This window comes from Podarcis liolepis (assembly GCF_965112155.1).
Source record: "Podarcis liolepis genome assembly, chromosome: 5".
Taxonomy (NCBI): domain Eukaryota; kingdom Metazoa; phylum Chordata; class Lepidosauria; order Squamata; family Lacertidae; genus Podarcis; species Podarcis liolepis.
In genome coordinates this window covers 27908595-27927693 of record NC_139556.1, presented here as the reverse complement: position 1 = coordinate 27927693, position 19099 = coordinate 27908595, and the positions used below count along the sequence as shown (strand labels likewise).

Below are 19099 nucleotides of genomic sequence, written 5' to 3'. Positions count from 1 at the left end.
TTGGCTCTGCTCACATTTTCATGTGAAAACCCCACTTCCCAAAACAATGCAAAAACCAAAATGTGGTTATCTGTCTAAATTTGTACTTCTCCAAATTTTGCAATACAAGTCTCAAACCAATGTTTATTTCTGTTTTTATTATTTACATTTCTAGCCCACCTTTGCTCCATTGAGTTCAAGGTGGTACATTTCCTTCCTTCCTTCCTTCCTTCCTTCCTTCCTTCCTTCCTTCCTTTCTTTCTTTCTTTCTTTCTTTCTTTCTTTCTTTCTTTCTTTCTTTCTTTCTGCATTTATATCCTGTCTTTCCTCTGAGGAGCTCAAAGCAGCAGACAGGGTTCTCTGCACACATACCTCCATTTCATCCTCATAACAGCCCAGTGAGGTAGGTTAGGCTGAAAGACTGTGATCAGTCCCAAGGTTATTCAACAAGCTTCATTGTGGCCAAGTGGGGGATTTGAACTCTGGTTTCTCATGTCTTAATCCTACTCTCTAACCCCTGTACTACACTGACATATGACTATCTTCATCCAGAGCTGGATCCTAGCATTTTACAGAGGTTTTCTTGAGCTCTTTAGAAGCCAGGGTGTCACTTCTCAGACGTGATACAGTGGTACCTCGGGTTACAGACGCTTCTGGTTACAGACGCTTCAGGTTACAGACTCCACTAACCCAGAAATAGTACCTCGGGTTAAGAAATTTGCTTCAGGATGAGAACAGAAATCGTGCTCCGGTGGTGCGGTGGCAGCGGGAGGCCCCATTAGCTAAAGTTGGTACCTCAGGTTAAGAATAGTTTCAGGTTATGATCGGACCTCCGGAACGAATTAAGTTCTTAACCCGAGGTACCACTGTATAATGATCCTGATCCTGATCAAGCTGACAGTGGCAAACAGGTTTTGCATCCCTGCCTCTGTCTCTTTTCTCCCAAGAATTGGCCATCATACCCTACTTTGCAGAGTTGTTGTATAAGCTGAGACGGTCTAGCATTATGCCTAGTGCCTTGGATCCCACACATGCCACCTTTTGTTTTAGTTGGTGCCAGTTCAGCCAGCTTTTATTAGTTTGTATAAGAGCATTTATATTACTGCTATTATTAGTAGTAGTAGTAGTATTTCAAGATATATGACCTGCCCTTTACCAGCAGGTCCTGGGTGTAGGTTAAAACAATTTTAAAAACAGCAGTTCCTTTGAAAAGGCATTGATAGAACCTGTAAAGTTTCTCAAGTTTTCTAACCCCCCCCCTCGGTTTCTCCTCTCCTCTCTCCACTAATTATCTTCCAGACAACTATATTACCGGGCTAGGGGTATATCATGATCTGGCTCACCAGGCTGCTCCACCCTTTCCTTTTTTTCAGAGCCTGCTTTCTGTGCATTGGCATGCTGTGGTAAGAGAGTTTGGGGCATTCTGTGGCTACAAGCAGTCGGCACAGTCTTGGTAAAACCTTGCCATTGGCCCTGAGGTACAACACCCCCCCCCCACCAATAATCCATGGAATGGTTTGGCCCCCTGAGACATACTTAGAGTTCATTGGTTAAAAGGGAAAGGCATTATGACCAGTTGCAGAAGGAGGCCACCAGCTAGGCTGCAAGCCCGACTGCTTTTTCCTTTGATTGCAAAATGCTTCTGAACATCATGCTACTTTCATTGCTGCATGCCAATGTCTGCGTATATTTTGCTTTAAACTTTCATTGCAATCACTTAGAGGTGTCATGTCATGTTACACTACAGTGCATTGTATTACGGAAATGCACAACCTTATAATGGAACAAACATGGTGTTCCCTTTAAACTATTGTTGCCCCCTTTCCATTATTCAGTAGCACTAACTCTGGGTTTTGCAGAAATAATATTTTAACAAGTGAAATTTAAAAGTTTACAGTCTTTCAGGTGCTTTTTAAAGTTTAAGCTAGAAATATAGTGCTCTCTCTCTCTCTGTGTGTGTGTGTGTGTGTGTGTGTGTGCATCTTTCTCCCTCTGAACCTTTATAGAGGTACATTTACCTTGGACTTAATCAATACATATGTCCTACACCATGCAGCAGTTCAGTATGGATCCTAGAAGTAAGAGGACAGAGGACTTAGAACCCCCTCCAAGATTAGTTGTGGAGAGGAGCTGAACCCCCAGCCCCAGTGATTGGAGTTGGAGGAAGATGAATGTTGTGGTCAAGGTTGATCAATGTTGTCTATTAGGGGTGGGCAGATTTCAGACTTGTTGAGCCTGTGTGAGTGTGTATGCTTTCTTTTTTACCATAACCTCAATTTATACCAACCAGAACCAGGTATAAAACAGCTGGTAGAATTTAAATACAAAAGCAAACAAAAACAAACCAGCAGCATGCGTCAGCACGTTCCAAGTTTGGGAGTTTGTTATCAGTAGCAGAACTGAACCAATGCTTGGAAAGTTCATTTTTAAAGGAACTAGTTCTAGTTCATCTTGCCCAACAAGACCAATAAAGACCTAGCTCCAGTTTGTCCTGTTACAAAGCAAACTGGCTTAACAGAGGGAATGTATGTGAGAATGAACTGATTTAATTTCTGTCCCATTCTAAGTGTAGGGCAGACAGATGCGCTGGGGGCGATGGGACTGTCCCAGGGGTTAAATTGGGGCCGATGATGGGCCTAACTACATCTGTGTGCCCCATCTATGATGAGTTTTCTGAAACTTGTTTCTTGAGGAATTTAGCACAGTGAATGCACAGGGGAAATGTACAGAACTGAATGTTCCACAGAAAGGAAGATATGACAAATAATGTCCAGACTGCATCTTTCGTAGTGCTGGCCCAATATATTTTGCAGCCTGAGATGAACAAGATGGTGTCTTCCATTCCATGTGCATAAGACAACTGGACTCGCAGCTGAATATCGCTTGGCATCTACTAGGTCTTCCAGCTCCTCAGCATCTGCTGCCTAAGGCAGCTGCCTCACTTTGCCCAATGATAGAGCCGGCCCTGCTCACTCAGCTGCTTCCAGAGTCCTCAAGTGCAAATGCATCAAGGTCAAATGAGCCACTGCTCTAAGGAAGCTGTAGCCTAAAGCCTTAATCATACTGGCGCCTCTGTTGTGATGTAATTAATTGGAAATTCCCTGCCGTGACTCTTAGTGGCTGTTTCTTTTCAAGAGGTATAATGCTTTAGGTTGAGTGAGCAGCAGAATATTTATCAGCCAGTGGCCAAAACCTCCAAGGAAAAAGGATGAAGATGGACAGGTAGCTTAGCACTTGTATTTGGGATATGTGCTTGTAATATGTATGAACTCATTCAACATTCTTACATAGATCTGCAGTTATAGCTCCTCACCTGAAGTGTCCCAACTAGTCTAGGAATTCATAGCGATATTAATAAATATAGTTTGCATTTTCCAAACTTAGGGCAGACTCTTAGGTTACCTTAGTGGTCTGTTGCTGCTTCCCCGTGGCTTGGACCCACACTGCTCTAATTATGTTTGAAATATGGAGACCTCAAGGGAACAGTGGTTATTTCCCACATCAGCACCATGCCTCCCCTGGGTAAACTTAACCCCAAATTTCCATCATATAAACAAGATCTAACAAATGTATCTTCCACTCTCCATAGACCGACCGGGAAAAGCAAGAGCACTGTAGTTAGTCCTCACAAACCTCATGCCAGTGAGTACCTGTTTTAATGAGGTACTCGCTTTGACATAGGCCCAAAACAGGATGAGTGTCAGTCAGGAACAGGAAATGGGATGAAATGCATCCTGCATCAGTTCCTTCGGCTACCCTGAGTGGCATATTGCAAAAAATAAAATAAAATAAAATAATGGGTTGTTAAAAGCGGATATAGTGAGTTGCCAGGTTCATACGCAGTGATGGCCATAGGAGTCATGTGCATTGTTCATGGCAGAGAGAACTGCAAAGCACTGAAGCTGTGTACCCCAGAAGCTCCATGAAAATGCAAAGGCCTTTGACAGGCTTGTGGAAAACTACAGTGGTACCTTGGGTTACAGACGCTTCAGGTTACAGACGCTTCAGGTTACAGACTCCGCTAACCCAGAAATAATACCTCGGGTTAAGAACTTTGCTTCAGGATGAGAACAATGCAGTGGTGCAGTGGTGGTGCGGCAGCAGCGGGAGGCCCCATTAGCTAAAGTGGTACCTCAGGTTAAGAACTGTTTCAGGTTAAGAACGGACCTCCAGAACGAATTAAGTTCTTAACCCGAGGTACCACTGTACTCTATATTTGCAGAGAGACGACAGCAGTGCTTTGAAGTTAATGAGATCCTCTATGGGGCAGGGGGATGATGCTGCACTGCTTGGTTTATGGAGATTACACACACACTATAACTTTAGTGTCAGTGCTACTGCGAAGCAAGACTTTCAGACAGATAAATGCTCCTGAACCATTTGTGTGGTTGCCACGCACAACCTCCAATCATCTTATCCATGCTTATTGCGGAAAGGTTCAGGTTGCACAAATGGAATCAGATTGAAGGTTAATCTCGTTCCTCATTTGCTATAAGAATTAAAGAGCTCGTTGGAACATTGTGCCTTTAAAGATCAACGTAATGATGCACTAAGAGACACATGGCTTTCAGTGTGCTGCAGAAACTCAGGTTGCACAGTGGGCAAACAATAGGCAATGTGTCTGCAGCACAACACAGCCCATCCAGAAAACAGTCGTAAATCTTTGGCATGGAATGGGATGCCATGTCCCTGCTCAGGCTTTAAGGTATGTACTGCAGGTGCTCCACTTATAAAGAGTAGATTATTTGTACTACTGCATAGAAATCCTAAATCATGATTCTACCTGGGCATATGATTTCTTCAAAGGTGTTCACACAGAGTGAGAGGTTTTGCTTAAGTTCTTAGAGCTTGTGAAAGGAAAAAATAATAATAAACAAAGCTGTGAAGGTCCAAGGTTCAAACTCTGATATCTCTAGGTAGGGCTGGGAAAGACCTCTGTTTGGGAAAGAGCCCTGGAGAGCCACTGCAAAGGGTCTGACTCAGTATAAAGCAGGTTTCATTTGTGTCTTCCTTTTGCACACCTTTTATGGAAGTCCATCTCTGGTGTATTTTTAGTCTGGAACACCTATACAATCATATCTTGGTTTTCGAACAGCTTAGTTCTCGAACGTTTTGGCTCCTGAACGCCACAAACCCAGAAATGACTGTTCTGGTTTATGAACTATTTTTGGAAGCCGAACGTCCGACAGGGTTTCTGCGGCTTCTGGTTGGCTGTAAGAGCTTATTGCAGCCAATCAGAAGCTGCACTTGGGTTTCCGAATGTTTTGGAAGTCGAACGGACTTCCGGAACGGATTCCCTTCGACTTGAAGGTATGACTGTATATCTGATTATTGTAAGTTATAAAAAAAATATCAACCACAACGTTAAATTACAGCAGGTGGAATTCAATGTTGATCTCTTCCAATTGTTCTGTCTGTGCAAGCGTTTCAGCTTCCCAGATGTAGTGCCCCACTCTTTCCTGCTCATGTGTGCTGCTTTGGGGGTTCTCCCAACCTCCTACCTTGAGACAATTCCAGGGGTGTTGGGGGTCTGTGGGAAGGGGAAGGGAAAGGGAAAGGGAAAGGGAAAAGGAAAAGGAAAAGGAAAAGGAAGGGAGGAGCCCTTGCACAGGGCTTCCGCTGATGGGTGTGGTTAGGTGTTGTTTTATTTTGGCAGGGTGACAAATCATATCTAGAATATACTCAAGAGTAGTCCTTTGTTGTCTCCCAGAATATCTTTGCCTCACACCAATGAAATGCTACCTATGCAGCCAATCTGTAACACACACACACACACACACACACACACACACACACAGCCCCCCAACCCCTCTTATTAAACAAATAAAGTAAAATGGAAAAATACAGGAGCCAGAAACATTGGCTCTTTCAATCTCCCACTAAGAATGAATCATGAAGGAGCGAGATCTGTAAGATGTTGACTTTTCTGTGGTTAACATATAATGAGAGGCTTATTCCATAATGTGCCTTTATTTATTATTTAGCTGAGTTGGTGATCATTTACATTTCAGGGACATAATTTAGCTGCAAACCAGGGATGGCAGAGTTCCCCACTGAGCACTTGCTTTCAAATGTTAACTTCCAGAAGCACATCTAAGCTATATCATTGCTCCCAGGATTACCTTTGCTAAAATTACAGGTTCAAAAGGAGGAAGGGGGAGGAAAGGAAGAAAGACAGAAAGAAAGAGTTTTACATTCATCTCCCTAGCTTCTAGTATTAGTTGAACTTGGTGTCATAATTAACTGAGTGAGACAATAAAGATAGCAGCAGCTGAAGTTACTTTCCCCCCTCCCATCCTGGCTAAACTCCCATGCCTTTACTCTCAGACCACAGTTTGACTTGCGGGCATTTGGGATTTATTGCTATTATGGGCTCAGCAGGGTGGAGGTGTCTGTCAGCAATCAAAGGAATCGCATCACCCTAATGGGTTGCATGCCAAGGCACCTGAGCCACAAAGTTCCCAGGAGAACAATAAAGCACACGGACACAAAGTATTTTGATTCATGGGTTCAAACAGGCCACAACTTTATTGGTTACAGATGTGAGTGGTTTGGCTTAGGCATTGGGGTGAAGCCAGGCTATAGCTTGACTCCTGCCCATCTTCAGGGAGTCCACTTAAAGGTAAACCACCGATAGGGGCACCCTATGACTTTCATCAAATAGGGGCACCCTGAGGGCTCCCTGTAGGGGCTGTGACATGGCCGCAGCCCACATCCAGGCTTCAGACAGGATTCACACCCTGGATCCCTTTAAGAGATACCCTTACTGAGGAGGGGCAGGCGAAGGCTACAATCTCCCCCTCCATCCAAACAAAGGCTTACCTGATGCCTAACCTCACAAAAGTTGTGACAATTGCTACTAGGTAGGCGAAAACCAATTGGCCAACTGGGAAAATTCCTACCCGGCCCTAACAATAATGGCGACCGACAATTGTCCATAGTAAGGTCATATGCTCAGCAGGGTGGAGGTGTCTTTCTGCAATCAAAGGAATTGGTTGCAACGGCAGACTTTGGCCTTTCAAATTTCAGCAGCGCCTTGTGTGAGTCAAAATTCGGTGCACCCTGCCTCTCACTTTACATCCTGCTTTCAACGCCCAGTGCAGCGGAAATGTTCACACTGCCCTTAAATTCACCTCTGATGTTCGAAGAGCCCGAGCAGACAGAAGGAAGTGCTTCTCCACACAGCACAAAGCTGAACTATGGCGCTCCCTCCCACAGGAGGCATTGATGACCCCCTGGATGGCTTAAAAAAGGATTGAACAAATTCATGAAGTGTAAGGCTATCAGTGGTTACTAGCAAAGGTAAAGGTAAAAGGTAAATGCCCCTGGATGGTTAAGTCCAACCAAAGGCGACTATGGGGTTGCGGTGCTCATCTTGCTTTCAGGCCAAAGGATCCAGCGTTTGTCCACAGGCAGCTTTCCAGGTCATGTGGCCAACATGACTAAACCGCTTCTGGCACAATGGGACACCGTGACGGAAACCAGAGCGCATGGAAAATCTGTTTACCTTCCCGCCACCTGTTTATCTACTTGCACTGGTGTGCTTTCGAACTGCTAGGTTGGCAGGAGCTGGGACAGAGCAATGGGAGCTCACCCCATCGCAGGAATTCGAACCACCAACCTTCTGATCAGCAAGCCCAAGAGGCTCAGTGGTTTAAACCACAGTGCCACCCATGCAATGTTGGTTGGTGCTATGGGAACAGGATGCTGGACTATATGAGCCATTGACTGGATCCTGCAGGGCTTATTATTCTTATTCTTATTAATTACTGTTCTATTCTTATGTTTGGATCACTTCTCTTTTCCTGCTGTGGGACATAGACACAAATTCATAAGGATAAACTTTCCCTATCACTTTACCTTTATGCTGGGGTGGGGGGTAGGGAGCCTCCCTGTTGTGGAGTTTCTAATAATAATGTAACCCTGCCCGAAATCTCCTTGGAAAACCATTTCTCCCTTTCTTATGAAGTGAAAGTTTTCATTTTAACCTCACTCACATTAGTTATGCATCAGGTGCTCTTTTATAAATAGGTGTCTCTGATCTCAATGAAATTTGTAAGGAAGGGAAGTTGACTCACCAAACATCCTCCCTCCGCACCTTCTCACACAAGGGGTGTCGTTTCAGATGTCTTTGAGAGGAAGCAAAGAGATTTCAGAGAAGTGAGGAAATTCACTGCAAGGTTCAAAGCCGTCTGTTCTTGGATATAATTGAGATTAAATTCCCAGGGGAAGCATAATCTTATGAAAAAGTGCAAGACAAATAAGCAGGTGAGGATATTTAATTTTAATAACAAACATTGGCATTACTATTTATTGTTCTTATTTTAACCTCATCAGACCTGTAATTTTTTTGCTGGCCTGTTTCTATGCTGATTTAGGCTGATTTTTATGCTGATTTCTGAGTTTTGTATATTGCTTATATTAGAATTATTTCAAAACAATTGCTATATGTTTCTGTGTTTTTTTGAAGCCACTCAAAGTGCAACTTTAGGCCAGAACTGGGGAATCTGTGGCCCTCCAGCCATTGGACTCCAACTCCCATCAGCTGGTCAGGGTCAGGGACAATGGGAGTTGTAGTCTAACAACTTCTGTACAGACTGCTTGCTCAAAAATAATAACAAATAAATCTCTAACTTGGTTTACATGAAACAGCATAACATTTTTATTAAAAATTGCAGATAAAATCAGCAATCTGTTTTCACTAGTCAGCTTCTGCATAGGTCTAGATTCTAGAGCAGGCTTCCTCAACCTCGGCCCTCCAGATGTTTTGAGACTACAACTCCCATCATCCCTGACCACTGGTCCTGCTAGCTAGGGATCATGGGAGTTGTAGGTCAAAAACATCTGGAGGGCCGAGGTTGAGGAAGCCTGCTCTAGAGCATAAACCAGAGGTTCAAGAGTTCCTTAGGATTACTAAGATACAACCTGAAAGAATTGTCTCCACTCAAATGAATCTGCCCCATTGTTCACCATGTCTCTGCTCTTTGTGAAGCATTGTAGGTGTGGGGTGCAGAGTCCCAGGAACAGGATATTTTCAAGAAAGTAGAACTCTTTGCTGAAGCTCCCATCTTTGCTTGACTTCCTACAGGCAGGGAAGATATTCTTTCATTCCCCCCACCCCCAGGTGTTTTGTTTTTAAAAATCACATAACCCTCACACTTGCTCAGAATCATCTCGACAGAACTGGTAGTTAATAAAGAAATGTGGAAAGTCCTACAATGCACTTTGACAAAAGACTGAAGCAGCCCCCGGCACCTTAATTGTTGCCTCTGCAAATCAATTCACATTTCTGCTTTGTCTGTTTATATAGATCTGAGAGGAACATCCGGAAAATTAATGAGGTCATTGGTTTCCAGAATCCTAGGTGCCAAACATGCTGAATAAATAGCTCTTAATAGCTGAGCTTACGTCCAACAATCAATACAGCAATTTCACCACATCCACCTAATTTATAGATGCTAGGTGCTACACATTTCAAAATCAAGATGTGAGCCGAGGTTTCAGAGGCTTTCCCTGCCCCAAATAACCCCGGACACACCAAATTATGGACAAGGAACCTTCATTAGGAATGGGTGAGCCTTCACAGTGCCTGGAGACAGACAGTCAGGTAGTGCATCCATAGGAATGACTTCTGTGAGGAGCACAGAGAGAAGAAACACCATGGTGCATCTGCAGCAGCACAACTGGATGCCTTCATCTGCCCCAGCTTCAACAAAACACATCTTTCCCGTATCAGTCTCTCCAGCCACAGCAGGTACTGTAACCTTAACTTCATCCCCAAAGATTAAGTCCTCCATTGTCTTCTGAGGCAGACGGACATCAACAATGTGTTCAAACACATCGGCAGTTCTCAAAGTTATGCTTCCAAAGCTAGCTGCTGCCTTCTTGAGCAACACTGTCTGTTGTGGGACTTTATTTTCTAGAAAGAAAAGTGGGAGGAGGGTTAGGCTAGTAAGAAGCCATCACAAAACATAGGTTGCTTCTAGTCGGCCTATTTATTGAGCAATCAACCTGATTTGCTTGCACAAAAATTGCCAGTAGGTTAGATGGCACCAGCTGTTTATTGAGCATTCTGTTTTATTTGTTTCTGGGGAAACTATCACATGTTGCGTCAAGCAAGTATTATTCCACATTTTCCTGCGCAAGCCCATCTTCCCGGGGAGATGGGTTTGTTGTGCAAGAGGTTCAAATCAACTTTGTGCCACCTGAATTTGCTGGTATGTGACTGAATCTCATCTGAAAATAGAAGCAGTCTGGAAGTGCCCTTAATAAAGGGTTGCACTGGGGAGGGAAGGATCGGCAGTAAGGAAGTAAGTTAGCCGACTCCCTTAATAAACAACCAAGAGCAAAGGCAGTCTTTGTAGATTCTGGGAAAAATCACAGGGAAATGATATAGATTTAGCTAATCATAAAAGAGGCTGTTAAAACCTCAAAGGTCTCACTAGTGAATTATCTCACAGCCATCAAATATTTAATTGGCATTGCACCCTGCAATCCCGCTGAGCTCTGTACCTCTAGACAGAAATATTCCGGCAGAAATGTTGGGTTTGGCCGACTTTGAGGCTGATACTAAGTTGCTGTCATGCGGGGGGGGGGGGGTTGCCCTGAAAATTCATGGTTGTGCTTTGCGCATAAATCAGCAGTAACAACCTTGGGCAGTAGTATTGAAGATGCTATATCTTCCATTTTAAAAAGTCACAGCAGAGGATGCAGGCAAAAGAGAATTGCCAGGAAATCTTTAGACGCCAAGAAAAGAGGAGGGGATGATTCCCAAAATTCATGACAAGCCTGACTCCAGAGTAATAGCTTAAATGATTCGTGGGTTGATCCTTCGCCATCTGTACCCCCAAAGACAATGGGGGGTAAAAGAGACACGGTGCGGAGATAGATGCAGATGGAATTTCGACCAAGACATCTTTCTGCCCTCAGCTGTGCACTAAACACCCCCTTGCTGTGTGGACAACCCACCACAATAATTCAACTGTCATGCTTATGATTGTTTTCTAAGCAGAGCAATAAATTCCCTATAAAACTTGTGAGTTTTGTTCTAACATAAAAATGTTCCAGACAAGACTGAACATTGAACAGAACACTGAAGCAAAGGCAACTTGTATTGCTGGGGGAAGCTGTATAACTCATTCCTTGTTATAACGTACACGTCATACATACATTTGGCATCCAGCCTTTCTTGTTTTCTTTCCATATTCCTCATGTTGCTATCAATACAGATGGAGGAGATTTTTTATTTTATTTTTTGGCGGGGGTGTTGCATTTTATTGTAAACCCACCTAATTCACATTTCCTGAAATTGTATGTGAACCGAAATGCCGCTCAAAATTTTTGCTTCTCTGAATTCTACGATGCATTTCTCCAATCAAATAATATGCTTAAACAGGTTTATATTAGGGAAATGTGCAGAGAAATGTTGTTGTTGTTGTTGCTGCTGCTGCTGCTGTTACTATTTTACTCATCCTTCATTCTAAGGTTCTGGAGCAGGTTACAACATTTAAACACAATATTAAGAACAGTTTTAAACAACTTGCAATCACAGAAATAAGGTGGATCCTAAACTATATGCCTCAAGGGTCAAAAGCCATGCTAAAGAGGTGTGCCTTCAGCAGTCTCCTGTGGGAATTCCATAACTTTGGGGATGCCGCAGAGAATGCTCTCTCCCAAGCCACACACCGCTGAGCTTCTGAGGGAGGAAGAATCTGCTGATCTGAGCACAGAAGAGCATTTGTAGGAAAAGAGGCAGGTATTTGGGGCCTCAGTCATTTAGGGCTTTAAACACTAATGTGAGCACCTTGAATTGCATACTGTCAAGGGAATTGGGGTTGCTTGTGTGTAAACCTCCAGCTGTTCCAAACTGCTTAGGGGTGGTTGTGTCTTTCCCTGACTGAGCAGCCCTTGGCGCTGCTGCTCCGTCGCTAGCAGGATCCGTAAGTGGGTGTCTCCTAAATTTCCTCCAGCATAAGAATTCCTTAACGGACAACCTTCGCCTTGCCTCTCTGCGTGGAAGCCTTCTGCACAGAGTGGGCGTGCCGAGTGGTGGTCCTCCACCCTCCTCACTGACTTCATTGGAAGAGTCTCGGAGCCTCACCTCCGAGATGCTCTCTGCCTCTCCCTTCTTCCTGGTGTCACCTGGACTTCCTTCCCCAGATGACGTTCTCTCTCTTCCCTTACTCGTTCCCTCTCCTGCAGAATCTGGGAGCCTCGCCTCTCCCCTCTGCTCTGATGTCAGTTCCCTGACACATACCCTCCAACATTTTCATTCCCCAAATCAGGACATCAGGAGGAGAGAGCCTTCTGGCACATCAGCAGGGTACACCACAGCTCTGGCACAACCCTGTGCCAAAGTGAGCATGTTTTGGTCTAGCACTCTGGCACAAGGACTCATGCCAGAGTGCTAGATTAAAAAAACGGGGCATTCTGGGACACAAGCAGAAGCCAGGATTGGCTTCTTAGATTCCAGGATCTCTCACTTAAAACAAGACAGTTGTGGGGTATGAAATTGGATATGCAAATGAACTGGCAACCAGTCTGGTTCTTTTGAAGCAGGCATTAAGTGAGATCTAAATGGCCAGTATTCTGACTGCTGGATTTTGGGTCAATTAACATTTCTGAGTCGTCTTCAAGAGCAGTCCCAAACTGAGTGCATTGCACTCATCCAAACTGGAAGTTACCAGAGCATGGAGTACGGTGGCCAAGACATCTCTGTCAAAAAGGGGGTGTACTTGGTGAACTAGCTGTAGCTGAAAAAGGCACTCCCTGCCACCAAGGCTACTTGAGGCTCCAGTGGCAATATTGAATCCAGGAGCAACCTCTAAGCTGCAAACCTGCTGATGCCAGGAGAGTGCAGTCCTGTCCTCTCAGGCGGCAGAGGAAGCAGGTTGCCGGGAATGGATAAGACAAGGAAAAGTTCTTACCATCTGCTTTTTATTCAACATTTACAGAGAGAGGCTTGGAACGCAGCCACTTGGAATAATGGCGTTCTCCCGAGTGACTCTCCACCCCCTTTTTCTCCCACTTCGTCACTCGTCATCATCTCCTCTACGGGTGGCGCTGAGGGCCCTTTGCTTCTGAGCTCTTTGCTCTACTACTTGGACACAAGGAATGTTATCTTTCTCGCTTTTGGATGGGCAGTAGCTACTGAAAGGCTCGCTGGCCAGTTTCTCTCACCTTTAGGTGGGCTTCATGACCATGAAGTCCACAAAAGTCAGTATGCTTCAGCTGATCAGCATCAACATGAGTTCACAATGGCCAGTCTTTGTCCTTCAGTTGGGCATCAGCAACATGAGGTCATAATGGAAGTCTCTCCTTCAGTTAGCAGCAACAACTGAGGTCACAATGGCCAGTCTCCCTCCTTTAGGCAGGCAGCATCAACATGAGGTCACAATGGCCTTGCCTATTCTTCAGGTGGACAGCATCAGAATGAGGTCACAACTGGCACAACTGTCAGTGGCTCCCAGCTGGTTGCCCAGGAAAGTATAAAGACAAGGAAAGGTTTCTTGCCGTCCTTTTTTATTTCAATATTGACAAAGAGAGGCTATAGAACCCAGCCTCTTGGATAATGGTAAGTAAATCTCCTCTCCCCATCTCTCCCACTTCCTCATTTGTCACTTCTATGGTTGCTGCTATGTGCCCTCTGCCTTTGAGGACTTTGTTCCTCCTATTTTTAAGGCTCGCTGGGTTCTGGGAGATGGAAGGTCTGGGATGCTTTCTAATACACTGTGTAAGCCAGCTGCCACTCCAGTTCTGCCTCCTCCTCTCCCATTATTTCCCAACTTCCCCCCTCATCTGCCTCTGAGCTGTGATCTCCCTCAAACCCCTGTTGTAATTCTGAACTGTCATCTTCTTCTCTGGAAGGGTCAGGCTGGGGAGGCGGTCTCCACCATTCCTCCTCTCCACAGTCCCTGACACTTACACAGAGATTAGTCCATGCCCTTTATTGAGTATTTGTTCTGATTTGTTTGCCCAATATACACATTTCGGCAAAGCAATTTCCCCATATATAATGAATTTTTGTATATTATTTCCATTAATACATTCATCACGTATGTGTATTTTTGTGCACATGGCTGGAAAACTTCATTGCAAAATTTGGAAAAGTGTGAAGGATGGCTGAGCTTCAATTCAGACATTTTGTTTCGAAAAGGTGAGTTATGCAAGTTTGTTTTAAGATTAAAAAGAAAAAAGGAAAACAAGAGAAACTGAAATGGACAGTTCCAAACACCTCTAAGAGGACTGAAGAATTTCATGAAACTCTTTCAAGGTAATAAAATGGGTGTGTGGTTATTTGAATGAATCAGTATCAGTGGCTTTTAAAATGGCCTTTGTGGTTTCAGGGTAGACAAACTGGCATAAATAAATACCACAACATCAGCAGTTCACCTCTGAACACATTTTTTTCTGGTAAAGCCAGTTCACAGTTCACTGAGCAGAACTGATTTAAGACAAGAGCCTTTGTATCCTGTAGTTTGTATCACCTGTATTATTTATAGTAATATGAATGGCTCTCAGCTGTTAATTTGCTTGAGATCTTCATCTTAAAATAATCAATTGTTGTTCTGGTAAACCTATTCTAAGCTTGTTGGTTTTTTTAATGGAAATTTCTGATAAAAGTTCTGATGAAGGATTTAAACTACATGTTAATGATACTAAGGTTTCCGAATTCTCATGACATTAATTTTTGTTTAAAGATATTAGTATTGTATCTCTTATTTCTAAGCAACAAAACATTTGTATATCAGGAGATGGGGGACTTTTCTTTGTCAAGGGTCATGTTTCCTCAGAGCAATCTTTCAGAGACCATGTGCAAAGAGAGATTGGGACTGGAGCCAAAACTGGGTAGGGCCAGAGTCAAGAGAGAGGGGAGTAAGAGCATAAGAAGAACCCACTTGATGAAGCCAGTGGCCCATCTGGTCCAGTATCCTGTTCTCACAGTGGCCAACCAGATGTCTATGAGAAGTTCCTAAGCAAGATCTGAGCACAGCAGCACTCTGTCCCTATTTCCATTGGAGAAATCTTGGAGGATAGGTCCTTGCTTTCTGTTTGAAGATTGTTACAGATATTCAGAAGCATGCTGCAGAAAGAAAAGTAAAGTTGGTTGCAGGAGGAATGGAGATGGGGGTCGCACCTGAGATCTGTGATCAGTTTGCAAACCAAAATATATTTGTCTTGGCTTTTATTTCCCCCAGAGACCACATTTCCTTTTTGATTGTAGGACAACTACCAGCTCTGAATGCTGCAGCTAGATCAAGCAGTTGTTCAAGATGACTTGAAAAAAAGAAAGGCCAACATATTTAACCCTTTCAGCCTCCATAATCATATGCAAATACGCTACTGATGTGTTGGAGGGCCTACACCAGATTACTCTGTCTTGAGATCATCTGTGGTGTGTTGTTGTTTTTTAAACTTTAGTTTTCATTGGGAATGGATCATGACAAGTCACGCATGCCTTCACTTTGTTATCATGCACATAACCACATTTGGTGTACAGAATTTAGGAGGGATGGAATAGTGTCAGAAGCTCATAAGGCATCCGCTTACCCTTCATCAGAGCAAGTTGCTTGGTAAGAGCTGTCCATGGTCCTGCAATCACCAGTCTGTCCTGCCAACCTTCCTTGCTCCTTTGCCTGCTTATCTCACTGTCTTGCTGCCTGGCAACTGGGTCTCATGAGTACCAACTACAGATAGATTGAAAAGGGAGGAATGGAGACCTGGTGTGGCATAGGGGCAGGGTTAGCCCATGGGACCCTCCAAATCCTCCACCATGCATTCCTTGCAAGTGTGGGAGAGTCAACTAAGTCCCCATCTAGCACAAAACAACGTCAGTGGCAACATAGCAGGATGCATACCCCTCATACCCTCCTTTTAGCAGAGGCTTTTAGTCACTGAACAAAATTGCCAGTTTCCCTGAGCTGTTGCATCAGATATTTGCCAGAGCTCCTTCAGGTGTATGAGTCATTCTTCCAAGAAATGATTCTCAGTTGCTTTCTCGAAAATCACCATTTCATAACTAAAACGGACTCTCTGTGTGCGCAGAATGATGCCATTGCAACTTTGGGCTTCTGAAAAATGACAAAGGTGCTCGCAAAACATGCTTCGGTCCATTAGAGAGATATGGGTTTGGCTCCAAAAGCAGCAGGAAACTTATAATTGTTCATGTTTCCAAGAAGCCTACGTGGGACAGAAAAAGATGCTGGTTTAGCTTGCACTCTCCTTGAAGACCTGAATCTGAGGCTGCATCTGCACTATGCATTTAAAGCTGTATCATACCACTTTCAACAGCCATGGCTTCCTGTATCCTGAGAACTGTAGTTGGTTAAGGGTGCTAAGAATCATTAGGAGATCCCAGTTCCCTTCACAAAGCTACAATTCCCTGCGTGGTATAAGTCAATACCTCTTCCTAGGGAACTCTAGATAGAACAGTTGGGGTTTATATATCTCGGTTCACAGAGAAAAGGGGTTTATCCAAACATCACCCCTTGGGATAGTAGCACTTCAATTGCATCTATTTCCAACATTTTGCCTTGACACAAAGGATAAACTGTACTGACACTTACTGTCAAAGAGAAAAGCAGCCATTATACCATTTCCCCAAGAAACCTGGCAATGACTTGTTTGCACAGAGAAAGAAACCGATGATGCGAAGGAGCTGATATATTGTGAAACATCTCCCTTCGATATGAACTTTCTCTCTCTCTCTTGTCTAAATGATTGTCTAAAAACACCATCACCATCACCTACACAAAAGCTTAAAGTCTTGTTATTTTGGTTGGTCCTGCTAAGGTTTCACCATTCTGGGGCTTTTAAATTTTCTTCTGCTGGAACAAAATGACCACCCAAATTTTGGATAAAAATACAAGAAATCTGGACACCAGGGTTGTATCAATGCTGCCTTTCCACTTGCCAACTTGTGTGCGCACAATGGAACTTCTACTTTCTGTTCTTTTCCTCTGAGCCCACCCTCCCACCCTCCAAATCTGCTCCAGAGGGTTGAAGGACACTCTGAAGCAGATTTTTTTTTGAGGGGGGGGGGTCAGAGAAAGGAGAAGTCCTGCTGTGTGAGCAGAATACTGCTGACGTCGTATTGGATACAACTCCAGGTTTCTTTTTATAACCTTCGTTTCAAATGATAAATAGACTCCAGGATAGATTTATGTGCTGCTGTTTTCAAAAAGCAAAGGGAGCAGAGGCACTATATCATCAGAAAAGGAAAGGTTTCATCTGTCTTAGATCCCTCACATGTGTCTAGCAGACTTTAAGATATCTTGGAGCCCATAGACCTGGCCAGATAGGAGCTTGATTGCTCATAGTATCCCTCTTCCACTGATAAGAGCCTAGGCTTCAGTGATGAGCTGGTTGAGATCCAAGAAACTAAAGTTCAATCCAAACGATCTGGAGGGGCTGTTGGCTAGTGGTTTATCAAGCCATAGAAGAAGGTCTGGCCCAATACATTTTGGTGCCTGAGGCAAAACATCCAGTCACTGCACCCATGATGTGGGGGGCTTGAGGCTCTGCAACAGCTTCCTTTCAAGGACGAACCCTTGAAAAGCCTTGTCACCAGGCTGGGGCAGGGACCAAATTCTGCAAAGGCTTCTGGAATGCCTCTCTCTTACCAAGAGTCATTGAGGGGGAGGCATTCAGGAGAGCTTTGCCACTGGCCTCTCTGCACCCCAGAGGTGGAAGAGACCAGCAACAATGCTCAGCAGTGGAACAGTGTTGCTCTGCAACCACTTCCCTTACCTGGGTTGCTTCTCTGGTAGAAGCAGAAGCAGTGGGGGTGAGATGCCTACAGACAATGCTTTTTTCTGGGGGGGACGCAGGGATATGCATTTCCCTAAACATTTTGTGAATCTAAGTTTGGCCTCATTGAGGGGCAGTATTTCAATATGACTAGGAAAATGAGAGTACCCCTAAACATTTTTTTAGAAAAAAAGCACTGCCTACAGGGGTGCCATCTCTTGCATTTTTACTGCCTGAGGTTGCTGCTTCACCCTGCCTTATAGGTAGTCCAGTTCTCAATGGAAATGGTTTTGACCCGTTCTAATAAAAAATCCTCCTCAAAGATCAGTGTCATAGACTGCTATAGGTCCACTGTCACTGTTGGAAACATATGTAGATCATGGTGCCTACCATCAACTTTAGCTGATGTGCTGGCTGTGCTCCTTCTGGGAGAAAGATGTTCAGAACTCTGTTATTCATACTTTAGCAACATTCATGCAGAATTACTGATTTTCTTGTTTTCATGGAACTAACCTAGAAAACAGGTCAGTATTTTGAACAGTGCATGATCATTTATAAATGAATAAAGTCTATCTCTCTCTCTCTCTGTCTCTCTCTCTCTATCTCTATCTCTATCTCTATCTCTATCTTTATATATAGTTGACTTGTACTCACCATGGCAAAATAGGAAAAGCTTCATCCACTTATTATTTCCTTCATACAATATTATTGTTAAAGGCAGGGGTAAAAGACTAAGAAAGATGTTGGGCTCCCAATAAATAAATATTTTGTTCTGGATTTTACTTGCACATTTTTGTGGAGTGGGGGATGACGTATTTCATGCTTGTTTCATGTTTTAATCAACAAAACAGCAAAGCTATATCATGGATGCTTCTGATGAGCAGTTCAGCTCCTGCAAAGCCCATCTTACTTATGTGATTTGCTAATAATAACCAGCATGTGTTAGAAAGCTTCAGAAATAAACATGTTGAAACCAAGCATTGCCTGAAGTGAAATACTAATGTGAATTTGGAGGTTCCTGACTGGACAAAACATCTACAAAACGTTGAGGGAACTGAAAAGCATTTTGATAAAACTAGTGACATTTCTGCGTACTGCACCTCCCTAGGTTGTCACCAGATTTTGCCAAAAGCAAAAAACATTAGGTGACTTTGGAGGTTCCTTTTCAACTGAAAGACTGAGAAGAAAAGCAGAGAAGCAAACAGGGATCAATAAATCACCAAGTTTCAATAAGATGATATCCAGGAAGGCCGTGGTTCCTCAAATCCTGATTCAGAACCGGCATGAGTGATCTACACCCGTGAGGGATTTCTGGGACCTCTTCCACGTCTGGGTGCGATGCTTGTTGATGTCTCTGTTAGCTAATTTGTAT

General features: G+C 43.8%; 2 long non-coding RNA genes across 2 annotated transcripts; one reads left to right on the top strand and one right to left on the bottom strand.

The window, feature by feature from the left end:
- Positions 1–6910: 6910 nt before the first annotated feature.
- LOC310707908 lies at positions 6911–9385 on the top strand. Its single transcript, XR_014526764.1, has 3 exons — positions 6911–7019; positions 8105–8247; positions 9290–9385. It is a non-coding gene; the product is annotated as an uncharacterized lncRNA (long non-coding RNA).
- Positions 9386–9521: 136 nt separating this feature from the next.
- Positions 9522–18267, bottom strand: LOC310707906. The gene is made up of 3 exons (XR_014526762.1): positions 18118–18267; positions 13159–15665; positions 9522–9898 (listed from the first exon to the last, which is right to left on the bottom strand). It is a non-coding gene; the product is annotated as an uncharacterized lncRNA (long non-coding RNA).
- Positions 18268–19099: the final 832 nt, after the last annotated feature.